Genomic DNA, 14,968 nt, shown 5'->3' with positions numbered 1-14,968 from the left:
ATCATTCTCAGCCCCAGCCCACACTGGGGGGCATTCTAAGGAGGCCAGGCCTGCTTTGGTCTTTCTGAAGAGTTGATTTGGGGTGGAGCTGAGCTATCCAATACTTCAGGGGTCCCTCTTTTACTACCCTTTTCCTATTCAGCTTCTAGGCCCTCCCCATATAGAAGTTCTGAATCAATGGTACAAGAACATCACTTTGTTGTGTCCCCAATTTTTAATCTCCCTAGACCTTCAAATCCTCCACCTGCCCCATGCCACCTCACATCTTAAACTAGGCCCAACAGCAAACCCTGGCTCATGTGGCAAACCCCTCAATGGCTCATCCTTGGGGAGCTTGGCACAAAGTAGGCACTAAACAAATGTCACATTTCCTTCTTTCTCATATTTGAGACTATGCTTGGCCCACTGGGGGTGTTCCACAATGCTTGTGGATGAATGGCTGGGCCTTTGACCCCAGTTAGCAGTGGACACTGCATCATACCCTGTCAGGGCTGAATGTACATGAGCATAGGTAGGTGTGCAGACAGAAATGTGTCTGATACCAGGCTCCTCCGTCTCCCTTGCTGACTTCCTATGCCTGGCCTGGCCCTGGAAGCCTCTCTGCCCCATCTCAGCCAATCTATAGCCCACTAGCTGCAAGTCCCCATGCCCTCAATCCTCCTCACCTCACCTGTGTCTGCCAGGGCCAAATTCACCTTCCAATCCTCTCTGCTCAGGGCCCTCCTGGCCTCCCCACATCCCTCCTCCCACCAGCTGGTCCCAGGAACAGCCAGGGGAATAGTCCCCAAGCTCCACCTTCCTTAGGACACACTTGTGTTCCAGACCCAACAGCAGGCTGACTCCCACCACAGCCCACCTCTGAGGGCCCCTCCACTGTAGCCCCTCTTAGCCTCCCTCTCATGGACCCCTGCTGCAAGCCTGCTGGCCTCTCCCTGGCCCTGCACACTCCTTGCTCTCTCCCACGTCTCACCCTACCTCTGACTTTTCCCTACCTGACCCATCCTCCCTCTCTCTCTTCCCAGGGCCCCCAAATTTTTGCTATCTTCAAGGCCCATCTCAGCTCTGAGCCACCCTCTTTCATCCTCTTTGACCAACAATCCCCTCTGTCCTCTCACAGTCTTATGGGCTTCATTATTCCACAAAATTAGGGTCTTTAGCATCTCAGGCCAATTCATGTAATTATGAGCACCTTCTGTGTGCAGCTGCTAATCTAATCAGGCCTCCAGACTGGTCATGACTGGTCATGGCCTCATAGGATGGGTGTAAAGTTCTCTGGGACTAGTGTTGCCACAGGGCTGAGGACCTCTGGGGACAGTGGCATGACTTATGTGTCCAGGCCTGGCCTTCCCATCTGGAGTATTTGGATCTGGAGCCAGAGCCTTAGAAAAAGGGGCTGTTCAGAGACTCTAGACCCCAAGTGAATTCCCAGGGAATTCCCAGGAACCACCAATCCTGTACATTCCAACGGGAAAAGGTTCATTAGTGGGAATTCTGTACCCTATTGTTTGTTTCCACTGAGAAGGATATGACTGGGTGTCCTTTGATTCCACTTGTGCACATAACAGAAACTTCAGCCTGCTTTTCCCCTCTGGTACTAAGTTCTGTTTCCCAGAAGTCAGGCAAGACCCAAGACACAGTGTAGACTCTGTGACAGATCTGCTCCCATTTCTATCGTGGAATTAAAGGCCCCCAGATTATAGCATGTGTCCCTGCTCACCCCGAGGGCACCGTTCAAGGCCTCCTTCTCCTGCAGAACTTCGGGATGCAGTAGTATCTGTTGGCACCTGCTATGTGGCAGGTACCTGACAACACTGTGAGGGAGGTGAGCTGTTCACACTTTAGAGGAACAGTCGTGGAGCTAGAATGCCCAGAACTGGGACACCAGCCCAGCCCCACCCCATGTGTATAAGGTTTATGCTGGAACCTCAGGGAGGTCTGAGGCTAATGGGGAATGAGACTGCCAGGTATGGAAAACAGGATACCTGTGCTGGGACTGCAGCGGCAGGACAGGGCCACACTAGGCAGGCTGCTTGGAGCAGGTAATGTTCCGGTTAATTCCCTAAGCACAGGAAAAGAGGAGGAACAGGCAGAGCTCAGGTGAGAGGAACAAAGATTGGGTGGAGAGAAGCCTCGCCTGGAGGAGGGGGGAACAGGCTGATGTCAGGTCCTCCTGCCTGGCCTTCCTCCCCCCACAACTTGTCAGGGACACTTTGATCATCCTTTCCTATAACTAGTTACCTTAAAAAGCAGCTCCTTCTTGTGTGCGAGTGTCAGGTCTAATAGTCATTCATGCCTTAAATGAACTTCTCGGCTATGACTGCCCTCCCGGGCTAGGGCAGCCTAAAGGGAGGGTGTAACAGTGAGGCTGCGGAAGGTGGCTGCTGGTGCCCCATGTGGAGGACCCAGGCCTGTGGCCAAGTTGCGGATGAGTCACACCAGGCATCAGGGCTCAAACCTGGAGAGCAGAGGGGAAGGAGGCATGCTCTGGCTCCCTCCCCTCACCCGCACTGTGGTGGGGCTTCCAGGGATGCTGAGAGGGCCCGGGGAGTGGGGGAAGAGTATGGCTGGAAAGCCAGGGATCTGAGTCTCCTGTTGAGGCCAAATAACATCTTGGATTGTCAGAGCAGGGAGCGGAGGAATTGGCCCTTCTTGGCATGTTCAGACATGAAGAGTCAGCTTAAATAAGTCCCAGGAAGCTTGGGACTAGGGTTTCCAGGCTCTGGGTTGAAATGATGTGTCTCTGGACTTGCCTCTCTGGGCTGCTGCACCCATTCAAGTGAACATCCTGCCAGGCCCCTCACCCTTGGAACATAGCCTTGAGCTCAGCAAATGCTGCCCTTGGGGATGCGAATAGTTGCAGAACCACCGCCCCCCCCCCCAGAACTCATTGTACTAAAAGTTCCAGAAAAACCAAAACAAGCTCCCAACAACAATGTAGGGGTGAGTGGGGAGTGCAGAAAGGGCCAGGCTTTGTCCTTAGGCATCTAGACCTTAACATTTTCCACATTAAACAAGCTAGGAAATGGCTCTTTCTATGCCAATAATAACAACTACCACCCCCTCCTTGTTCCCTTTAATCCTGGAAAAAAAAAAATGAGCCAGGCCAACATTATCATGCCAGCTATAAAGACAGCAGGATAGAGGTTCAAAGAGGCCCCATGATGTCCCCAAGTCCCAGGGTTAGTATATGCCTGAGCTGGGACTTAAATGCAGGGTCCTGACTTCTCCCCCAGGTCAGTACAGAGGACTTTGCTGCTCCAGGACAGCAAAGGCTCTTGCCCAACTCTCCACATAGCTGCAGCTGGAGAAGGAACCAGACTCCTTTGCGAGGTGGCCAACCTTGCCCCGCACTGTTCACTCCAATACAGGTGGACGAAGCCAGGAGCCAGCTGAGTGGGTCTGGCCAGGTCACTGATGTCCCATTCTCCCAAGCTATGCTCCCTGCTAAATAGCCATTTTCCCGGCCATGTGGCCCTCATTCCCCTGGCCCCTTGGGGCTCTGAAATAAGGTGTCCCCTCCTTCATCTCCAAGGCCAGCTCAAGTCCTCTGGCCAAGCCTGGGCCCCTTGCAGTGGTGGGAAGAAAGGAGGTAACCACGGATAAGGCACTTGTAGAAAATTAGCAGTTGACTGAATTTCCTCAAACACTGGAAGATTTTCGCGAGCTAATATCTTTAGCAGGAAAAGAAAAATTGCTGAACTCATAAATTGTGATTTTGCGCACTCGTCTATTTCCAAAGCACACTGCTAGATAACTAAGAGCTTGTTCTTTGATTATGGCCATTTAGTAAACGGAATTCTAACAGGCTTGTTTGAGTCTCACGAGCCTTGCAGTTTGCACCAAGAAGCTGGCGTTCCAGCGCTGCCATCTGCCAGATGGCCTCTCTGTAATGCACTCAGAAGTCAGGAGAACCTCAGCGTCAACAGAAGCACAATTAATCAGTGCAATTGTTTTCCCTGCTGTGAACATGACATTTCCCTGGGTTTTTAAGGGCAACCCACACAGGAAAGACCTGGGTTTGCTTTCTTTGTGGCATTCAAAGCCACATTGAGTGTCCAAGATGCTTCTGTTTCTGACATGGGTCTTTCTGCTCACTTTTTGTCTCCCTGAAAACTGCACGGCCAACATGCAGTATGACAAAGCCCTGGTGGGAGACAGTGATGGTGTGTCTCGTGAGAAGCCTGAAGTTACCTGGAAGTCTGAACATTGAAGACTAATCAATGGTTCTACCCTGGGTGGGGGTGGGGGGGACCCTGGAATCTGGCCTTTGCTAATTGTTATTTTTATGAGAAAATTACTTGTTTCTGTTCCTTGCAGACCAGAAGGAAAACAACTTAAGCCAGTAGCTGAACAGGAACGGGAAGCCCATTAGTCCCTAAGAGTTCTCAGCTGAGAGCTGTGGATTTGGTGTGGCCCCGGAAGCCGAGCACGGGAGGCAGCAGCACTTTGAGAACTATTGGTCTAGCCCGAGCTGGTCCTTTTGGGGGAAGCTCTGAATCTTAGGTTTTCAGTCTACAAAATGACTCAAGCCTGCTGAATTATGTGAGTCTCAAGATTAAATGATTGAGTCAGGGGATTGGGGTTTCCCCAGGGAAAACAAGTTACAAAAAGACCCAATACACCATGAATAAATAAGGAAAGGCGTCAAACAACAGAAATGTATTCTTTCTCAGTTCTGAAGGCCAGAAGTCCAAAATCAAGGTGTGGGCAGGGCTATGCTTCCTCCAGAGGCTCTCAGGGAGAATCCTTTATCTCTTCCAGCTGTATGTGGCTCTAGGCTTGCCTGGGTTTGTGGCAACACCACTCCAGTGTCCGCTTGTCTTCACATGGCCTTCCTCTCTGTGTGTCCATCTCCTCCTCCTCTCTCTTATAAGACCCCAATCCTGGATTTAGCACCCACACTGAACCTGGGATACTCTCATTCCAATAGCATTGTGTTGGCAAAGGCCATATTTGCAGCTAAGATCACACTCCCAGGTGCCAGGAGTTAGAACCTAAACATATCTTTTTGGGTATGTTTGGCAAACACTCTCAGTCTGGCAAATGACCAAATTCAACCCAACATGGTAACATTTACGGATTCCAGGAATTAAGATCTGTTGTCTTCAGGAGCCAGTATTCTGCCTACCACATTCTCTGAGTTTTGGTGGCCACCAGTGGGCTCTGGTCCTGGGGACAGCAGAGGCATGGGCTGTGCTGGGAGACAGGCAGGTGCCTTGCTCCTCTGCCCCTTGGGGTTTGAGGGTTCTGTCCACAGGTCCGTAGGCATCTCCCAATCCCTGATAGGAAGGACAGACTGGGGCTGATGCTGAGGTGCTAGCATGTGTTGGATAAAAAGGAAGGAGCCTATGACAATTATAATAATCACTGCTGCTCATTGAGGACCTTCCACATTCTAGGTACTTTTCTTCATTATGTTATTTAATCCTCATATGTCTGACCATTCTACAGATGGGAGTCAAAGAGCTTCCATAACCTGAGATCTCACAGCTATTAAGTGGTACAACCACTAATTAGAGGACAAGGTCCTTGGTTTTTCATGACAGCATGCTGTTTCTGCCCAGCTGCCTATTACAGCATAGGCAGGAGCAGAGTGTAGGGAGATAACTCCAGAGTCTTGGGGTAAACACAAGACCTGAGTCAGGGGTCTTTGTAGCCCCATGACCTGTGTCAAGGGTGATGGTAGTGGGGTTCTGATGGGAACAAAGGAGAAGTGACCCTGACCTGGGAACTTTGGTGTTCTGGACCAGAAGGAGACAGCATTCTGGAGAGGTCTGACAGGGACCCCATGAGGAGCTGACAGTTGAGTGGGGCCTCTCCTGTCCCTTCAAGGAAGGGCTTCGGGACTCAGCCAGCCCTGTTAGGAGGGAAAAAGAGTACAGGGCATGACCTGGAGCCAAGGCTCAGTCCCAGCCCTGGCTTTTATTAGCTCGGTGACTTTAGAAAATGACAACCTCTCTGAGCCTGGAGCCCTTGGAAGCAAGATAAGGTGGGTGGGTGGGGGGGACAAGCAAGTGGCCTCTGTAATGTGATGGGGAAACCTCTAGGCCTGTCTTCCTCAGCAGCTTAGGCCTGCAAGACAAGAGCAGGTGGGGCCACATGACCTTAGTGGCCTCCTGAGAGTGGCACTGGGGAGGGGGCAGACTCCATGTCAAGCTGGTAAACTGGTCCCTGATGTTGGCAGGGACATTATCATTCTGCCAGTGTTTGTTGCCCCAGGACACTTAGCTGGCTCCAGGGACAGACTCCCTCTGGCAGCCCAGGACAGGAGTACAGAAGTCCTATGATCAGGGAGAGGGTCCAGCAAGCCCCAGGAAGTCCCAGGAGAGGAAGCAGGTGGCAATATCTGTCCTTTCTGCTATCTCTTCTCTGGAGGGGCAGGTCCCAGAGGTTCAAGGGACTCTTGTTTTTCCAATCTGTGGCGCCACTCTCAGTTTGGCAAATGACCTTTGGAGGGAACGAGGGCAGTAAAGTTGGAATAGCTGAGGCACAGGAAAAAGGACACAAAGGCGAACAATGTGGGGAGTGTTCAGCAGGAAGAGACGGGAACTGGGGCCCTGGGCTGCTGGACAGGCCTCAGCTCCAGGAGTCTGAAAGTGCACGGGGTGACCCCGGGGCTCAGGCCACGATGCTGGGGAGGGGGCCCTGTCAGGACAGATCCCAACTCCAGACCCAGACCCTGCTCCCAGCCTGGACCTGGGTAGAGAAATGCAGGGCGAGGAAAGAGCTTTAGAAGGGGGTGCAGCTGAATGAGGGGTTGCTGGGATACCTGGCTTCAGGTGTGAAGGGTCAAGAAACAGCCATCTCCAGAGTCAGGCCTTAGTTTTTGCCTTTTTCTTGAAGGGCAAAATCTCAGCAAGTGTTAAGTCTCAGGAGAGGAGGAGAAGGAGGGGAGGCTGCATGTTTCAAGACCTGGGCTATGACCGAGAGCAGGAGAAGAAGGCAAGGCCACTGCATGGTGAAGCTGGACTTACCCCAGTGTCCTCACTGCCCCATCTCTAGACTTGCCTGTCAAGAGTTGGTTTTTTGTCTGTCTGTCTGTCTGTTTGTTTGTTTTGAAACAGAGTCTTACTATGTCGCCCTGGATAGAGTGACATAGCAACATCATAGCTCACAGCAATCTTAAACTCTTGGGCTTGAGAAATCCTCTTGCGTCAGCTGGGGTTATAGGATGCGCCGCTATATCCGGCTAGTTTTTCTATTTTTTGTAGAGATGGGGGTCTTGCTCTTGCCCAAGCTGGTCTCAGAACTCCTGAGCTCAAGCAATCTACTCACCTCCCAGAATGCTAGGATTACAGGTGTGCACCACCTCGCCCAGCATAGGTGTCTCATATTTTTATTTGCCAAATTTGGCCATCATACCCAAGGGTCAGCCTGTTCTGAGAGGCCCAATTACAGTAAATGTTTCTAAAGCAAACAAAGGCCCAGCAACTTGCATAGAAAAACAAGACACATAACTTCCTGAAGATATGTTATTGTCTAAAGGTGGAAGTCTGTGATTCTGAAGGAAAAAACAAAGTTTTCGTCTATGGAAGAGTGAGTCACAGGCAAGGTGAACGTGTTTCTCTGGCTTTGGGGGGTAGGTGGCACACGGGCCTCTCTTTTTCCCTCTCTGTTACATACCCATTCATTCAGCCACACTTGGGCAAGGGCTGGGCAGGGTGGGCGGGACTGGGTTGGGCTGAGCCCTACAGCCACTACCAGTCCTTCTGATCCTGCCATTCCTGGCCTCCAGTCCCTGATTTTGGCCTTGGACTCCACTGACCCCAGAGCGTCTCCAACCCACTCAGGGCCTCAACTCACTGACCAGGCTGTGGGTTGAGTTCTAGAGTGGCTACGACAACCTCTTGGGCACAGGGATAGGCTCTGGGCCAGAGGTAAAGAAGGAGCTGGAGCAACCCCGGGGAGGTCCCAACCCTGACCTCAAGCGGACAGGGGCCACCTTGCCATGCCTGTCCCTTTCTCAGGTGGGAACTCTTCAAGAGACACAGCGTGTCTTCTGGGTCTCTATCCCGACCGCAGCATAGGGCTTGGCCTGGCCTGTCATGGGGTGTGTGAAACACTACGTGGCCCAGGTAGATGTGCAGCCTCAGGCTGCGGATGGGCAGAAGTATGTGCAGGATGGCTGGGCCATGGCAGGGTCTGGGAGTTCCTGACCTGACCCCTGCCTCTTCCCTCACCCTGTCTAGTCACCACAGGGCAGCAAAGGGCAAACCAAAATTCTAGTCCTGTTGCTTCTCTGCTGGAAGCCCTGCTGGGCTCCCACCTCACCCAGAGAGGACATGGAAGCTCTGGAATACCCATAGGGCCCTGCACTCAGGCCCTTCCTCCACTCCTGCAGGCTCAGTCCCCAGGACACCTCCCCGGTGTACTGTGGTCTTCTCACTGCTCCCTCAACGAGCATGGTGTTTGCACTTACTGTTCCTTTGTTCTACAATACTCTTCCCTAGACAGCCACACGGCTCCCTTCCATAACTCCTACAAGCCTCCCTGAAACGCCACACACACCCAGCCCCTTTCTCTCTCTCCACCGCCCTTCTCACCTTCTGGGATTTACTTAGGTTCATGTGTTGCTGTCTCCAGCTGGAACAGGGTTGAATGTCTAGGCTCTCAGCTCCTAGGACAGTTATGGCCCTGCGTGATGGAGGGGTCCTGAGGCACTGAGGGAGCCCAGCCCTGGAGGAGCAGGTGAGGAGGGGACTAGGTCTGCGCCAGCCTAGGGGACTGGCTGTTCAGATGACCTCCAGGGAGGCTCTTGTAGCCTTCCAGCAGGGCCTGATCCATCTCTTGAAGAGCAGTCTACAAGAGCACTGTGTGCTGAGCCCTTCTCTTCTCTTTCCTGATAGGGCTGCAAACTTTGGGTCAGGCCCCACTGGCATGGAAAGGATATGGGGGTCCCTAGAAGCGAAGCTCAGCTACCCCCCAGATACTTGGGTAAGGGGGGAGGGTCACAGGTCAGAGAATGACCTTTCTAGCCTGGGGTCAGTCATTCAAGCACAAAAAACAGCCTCTCCTCTGTCTCATAAGCCTGGAGACTGTCTGGCCTCACGACATTCCAGGCATTCTTTGGGGTCCTAGGCGGGGGAGGGGGCTGTGTCTGGGGGGAAGTAGGGCTTTGTGAGATGGTGAGGAAGTGTCTGACTGACCGCAGACCCCTTTGTTTGGCTGCCAGCACTGCTCCTTCCTCAGGCCTCCCTGTCTGGCCTGACTGACCAGCTGGGGCCAGGATGGGGGTGGGGACAGGGGTCCCTATAGGTACAGAGCCCTTAGGTCCCCCATGTTGGCCTGGCCTCAGACAGTCTAGTAGGAATCAGAGGTTGAGGGCAAGGCCAAGATGTGCCAAGCTTCTGCTCCTTGCTCCAGAAGCAGCGCTGTAAATGGGAGGCAGCTTGGCCTGTGAAAGGAATTTGAACAGGGGACCCCCACATGGGTACGAATCCCAGTGCCACTGCCACTTACTGAGCAGGTAACCTTTTCTCAGTGATCTCAACTCCTCAAATTTCAGTTTTGTCATCTGTAAAATGGACTAATAACGTACTTCCAGACTATGTTACTGAGAGATTAAAGGACTCTGTGATGGCACCCAGGGTGGTTTCTGACACATGCAGGCAAAAATAAAAGAAAAAAAAAACAAATTCAAAAATATGGATCCCACAGTGTCAGGAGACTCTGAGAGGGGCACAGAGTAGGAGAAACCCAATCTCTATTCTTAGGGGCTCACAAGGTAGAGGGGCAGTGAAGAGACCCCTGGGAAAGGGAAATGGGAACCTGGAACACCCCCCACAGCCTCACAGCTGCCAGAGCCTGGGACACCCCCCACAGCCTCACAGCTGCCGGAGGCTGCTGCCCAGGACAGAAGCCCACAGCCAGGGTGAACGAGTAACGCCTGTTCCTCCTCATCTTCCTGGACCAGAGAGCTAGGGGACAGGAGGCCCACTGTGACGCTGAGGGGTCCAGACACACAGGCGCTTGGGCCACCGGGACAGAGAGCTGGGGTTCACCTGCTTGGATTCACATGCCACAGATCCCTGGGCAGTTCAGAGGCTGAGTGGGGCACAGGTGTGGCTTCCCTAGATATGTGTCAGGCACCCGTGGGGGCCACAGAGAGGTGACTCAAGCAGTTGTAAGGAAGCAGCTTCACTCTCCTGCGGGGGTACAAATCTGGATGCCAAAGGGACGGCTCCCTGAGGAGTGGGTCGGCAGCGGCAGGAGGCAGAGCTGCTGACAGTGGCCAGGGGCGGCAGTGGGTCCTTCCTGGCAAGAGCTCCTAGAGGGGCAGGGTGAGCCATTCCTATCTATGACCTCAGGCCAGTCCCTTAAGCTTTCTTTATAGTCACATAGGACAGCCATAACCACTGTGCCAAGCAGCAAGTCTTATAAAGGGGCCTGGCCTGACCTGTAATGCGTGGGTGAACTGGAGGCAGCTGTTCCAAGGGCCTAGGGACCCTTGTGTGGCCTCCTCCAGCCCCCTAGCCACCCCCTGCCCGGCCCCAGTGAACTGCTTTTGCTTACAGGAGCTTGTTACTGAATCTGCGAGGTGAGTGGGACCCTATCAGTCCCGGGCTCCTTGCAGGAGCAAGGCCAGCCTAGCCTGGGGCTGAAGGCTGAGGAGCCTCCTTCCTCCCAGCCCTCTGGCTGCTGACCACAGAGGCAGCACTCCCTGGGCCTCAGTTTCCCCATCTGTAATGCATGGGTGAACTAATGGCGGCTGTTCTTTCCTCAGAGCCTTGGCCTGTGAGGTGGAGCCCCCAGCCCAAGTCACTGTCTGGCTCCAGCGGGTCTCTGGCTCCCTGGGCAGGCTTTCTCCCTCTGTATTCTGAGACAGTGACAAAACCCTTCCTGCTCTGATCTGCTCGGTGATTTTGACTCGTCCCCGCAAAGTCTCGCCCTCACTGTGGGAGCAGGGTCAGAGGTTATGCATTTATCTTCCACGGGACAGTGCGGCTGTTATGAGAAGCAGCCCAGCTGCAGGACGTGCTGACTGTCCCACAGGGCATGGCTGGGGCATGGCTCACCCACTGCTGTCTGTTGTGGGCCTGCCAGAGGCCACAGATACCTGCCAGGGTCAGGCTCCAGAGGAGACCTCTTGGGAACCCCAGGTCAGGATGTGGCATGTGGCAGGGAGACCCACTCCATCAGGATCGATAATTGTGGAAAGGGGCTGGCAGGGGCCAGGAGATGGGGCTCAGAGTGGTCCCTAGACAGTGGGGTAAGTGGACAGGAGTGTCAGGAAGCAGGGACCTTGGAGGCATCTGGTCTGCTTGGTGAGGGAGCCACAGTCATGGGACAAGAACTCACCATAGGCAGGGGCTGTAGCCCCATGGAGGTTGAGGCCACTAAGGTCCAGGACCTTGGCTGTGGCCATGCCCCATTTTTATCCCTGTACACAGCTCAACATTGAGCTGGGGGCTCTGGGCTTCACAGGCTCTCTGTCAACTCCCTGCGCTGGGGAGGAGAGGCCTATTGGCCCGCTGGCATTAAGGCCTGGCAATGGCCACCACAGCTGAGTCATCCTGCAGAGGAAGTGGATTACCTGCACTAATGCCCCTCTCCTCCTGAGCCCCCAAGGAACAAGGAGGTCCTGCATGTGCCTGCTTGTCTGAGACGCAGGAGGAGGGGATCAAGGGACATGATGCCCCGCTGAGTCCTGGCAGTGGGACCTCTGCCCATGTAGAAGCCTCTTCAGCCCACAGTGGGAGTAACTCCAGGCTCGGTGAAGAGAGACCCAGAAAGTGATTCTCCAACCACACACAAGACTATTTTTGGAACTAGAGAAAAAGTAATGTGACAAGGAGTAAAGACAAAATCAGAGGAGGACCCAGTCATCAGCAGCCCCAAGGGAGCCTAGGCTGGTTAGAGTCACAGCTGTCCTCCCTGCAGTGGGCTGCCTGAGAGGAGGTGAGCTCCCCGTCTTGATGAGAGCCCAAGCCAGGACTAGAAAGCAGTCATTAGATTGGAGGCATGTCTGGCCTGGGGAAGGGGGAAGGACTGAACAAACTCTCCTATCCTTTGTTTTCTCCAGATTCAATCATCCTATGGAGGTGTCTGTGTGGCAGTTTCCACCTTCCTGAATCTACCCTCCCAGGGAAACCTCCTTTCCTCTCCCAGGCCTCCTTGCTCCCCTCCAAACTAATAAATAACATGACACATGTGCAGGTGTCACTACTGGTGACACCGATGCTCCTGGCCAGTGCTTCCCCAAATGCCCTGGGCAAAAGAGCTGCTTGAGGCTCTGACTTAGAGGGCCTGAGGCAGGGCCTGAGGGTCTGCATATCCAAGAGCTCCCAAGTGATGTAGGTGCGGCTGGCCCTGTGGCCACACTTTGGGAAGCAATGTGGTAGCTGCACTCAGGGTTCTGAGTGGAGGGTGGGCAAGTGCCAAGAAGCCTCCAGTACAGGAATGTCAACGGAACAGACTCCCTGCTGGTGGTCTCTGAACTTAGTCCAGACCCACCTCTCTCCATCTCAGGGACCACTCCTCATCTCTCCCGCTAGAGAAACACAAGCCTGCCACATGAGGGCAGCTCAGCCATGGCCTGGGGACCCTTGTGTGGCCTCCTCCAGCCCCCTTGCTGCCCCCTGCCCAGCCCCAGTGAACTGCTTTTGTTATTGATTTTGCGAGGTGAGTGGGACCCTATTAGTCCCAGGTTCCTTGCAGGGGCCAGGCCAGCCCAGCCTGGGGCTGAAGGCTGAGGAGACTCCTTCCTCCCAGCCCTCTGGCTGCTGACCACAGAGGCAGCACTCCCTGGGCCTCAGTTTCCCCATCTGTAATGCGTGGGTGAACTAGAGGCGTTCTCAGAAGCACCTGGCTCTGTACCCACTGATTTAGGCTTCCAGGGCTCAGAGCAGGTGAGGACCAGGACATAGAGCAAGGGAAGGTATGAGGGGCGGTCCAGGGCAGCCCCAGCAGGATAGGGGCTCCATCGGCCACAAAGGGCTTTGCAGCCTCTGTCTGCACTGAGGATTCTCAGATATTTTTAGGAAGATTGGTGCCTCCTGGGCTGTGATTCGTTGATGTAGCTGACAAAGATCAGCATCTTTTGGACTGGCAGTGTGAAGCTGAGAAGGTTCCTGGGTGCTGCTGTTGTGTATTAGGGAGGGGAGGTGAGAGGGGGTATGCGTGCGGGAGTGGCAGGTATTAAGGACAGGAAAAAAGCAAAGTGTTTTTCCTACTCACACAACACTTTTGACACCAGATATGCAGGGGATGTTTTCCCACCTCCAAGCAGGTCTCCAGCAGACACCAGCCAGATGTCTGTCCTCTAATCGAATTCACTTCTGACACTATCTAAGGGGAGACAGCAGTTCAATCCTGCAGGCTGGAGGCTCAGTCCCACCAGCCTTCCCCCACTTCCAATGCCAGTCACACAAGGCCCAGATGCCAAACTGTGACTATAGCCTTCTCCTCAGGTTCTATTAATTTGCTAGAACAACTCACAGATTCGGGGTAAACTTTACATATGCTCACCCATTTACTATAAAGGCTATTTATTACACAGGATTCAGATGAACAGCCAGGTGGAAGAGACGTACCAGGCACGGCGTGTAGGGAAGGGTTTCCATGCCCTGTCTGGGTGCACTACCCTCCTAGCACCGACCAGCACCTCCCAGCTCATGAGTGAGCAATCCAGAAGCTAGTCCAAACTGAGTCCTTCAGGATTTTAAAGGAGGCTTTATTACCTAGGCATGATTGTCTAAATCATTGGCCACTGGTGATCAACTTGACTTTCAGTTCCTTTTCTCTCCCAGGACTTGCAAGGGTGGGGCTAAAAGCCGGAACTCTCTGACCTATTTCAGTCTTTCTGATGACCAGGCCCCAACCTACATCAGTCAGAAGTCACCAGTCATCTCATTAACATAAAAAAGACACTTATCTCTCTAGTTTGGGGAGTTGTGTGCCAGGAACCAGAGAGGAAAACCAAATATATATTTCTTATCATATCACAATAGTTTAAGGTGACCAGATGTCCCGCTTTTGGCGAGACAGTCCTGATTTTCAACAATTTGTTCTATGTCCCACTGCGTTTTAAAAAGTCCCAATTTTTGGAAAGAATGCACAACAAGCTAGTGAATGGCAGACAACGGGAAGGGAATATACGATTTCGGCTGCTGAAAAGGTTAATGTAACTCCATTTGGGAATGAAGAGGTTAATGTAACTTCATCTGGAAATGAAAAGGCTAATGTAAACTCCCTACTCCCCTCCTGGGCAAGGTCACCCAGGTGGACCGGGGCCCTACCACAGCCGTTGCCCTATACATAATTTTTTTAAATGTATTATATTTGTAAATTGTACTTATGTTGAAATTTTTAAAAATTATACAACTATTTTTGCGTTCTATGAAAATTTTTGTTGCTCCAAATAGACCAAATTTTTAATTAAGAAACACCCCCCCACCCCCCGCCACCGTCAATGGTGTCCTGCTTTACCAATGTTAAAATCTGGTCACCTTACAATACCTGAGCAGGAGTCCTGGAAGTGTGCATTTTGAGGCTGAAGGCCTTGGTACTCAGGGGAGGGCTATTTGATCCAGACAAAACAGGACTGGATTCAGGGTGTTCCACGTGTTCTAGGAGGATACGTGTGTGTGTGTGTGTGTGTGTGTGTGTGTGACAGAGAAACAGAGAAGTAGTAGAGGGGAGCCATCGGGGACACGGTGACATCACGAACCAGCCTTCACGACCTCTTTTGCTCTCTTCCAATAAGTACTTGCTGAAGCCCATTTATTCACCACTCTTGTCTGTTCACTCATTTGTTCTGCCAATATGTCTGGAGAGTCTGCCCTGTTCAGGCCCTGAACCGGAGCTGAGGACCTAGAGGAACTGGACACATAAGAAACCAGGCACAGTGCCCACCTTCAGGGTTCTTCCTGTGGTGAGAGAAAGGGATCCTGTGTAGCCAGCTCTGAGCCACAGGGCAGAAAGGACATCCCCAAGGAGCAGGCACTGGCGTGACCTGCAGGTGTGACAG

Source organism: Otolemur garnettii, unplaced genomic scaffold (genome assembly GCF_000181295.1).
Source record: "Otolemur garnettii isolate 467f Iridium unplaced genomic scaffold, OtoGar3 scaffold00022, whole genome shotgun sequence".
NCBI classification, from domain to species: Eukaryota; Metazoa; Chordata; class Mammalia; order Primates; family Galagidae; genus Otolemur; species Otolemur garnettii.
This window is presented reverse-complemented; position numbering follows the sequence as displayed.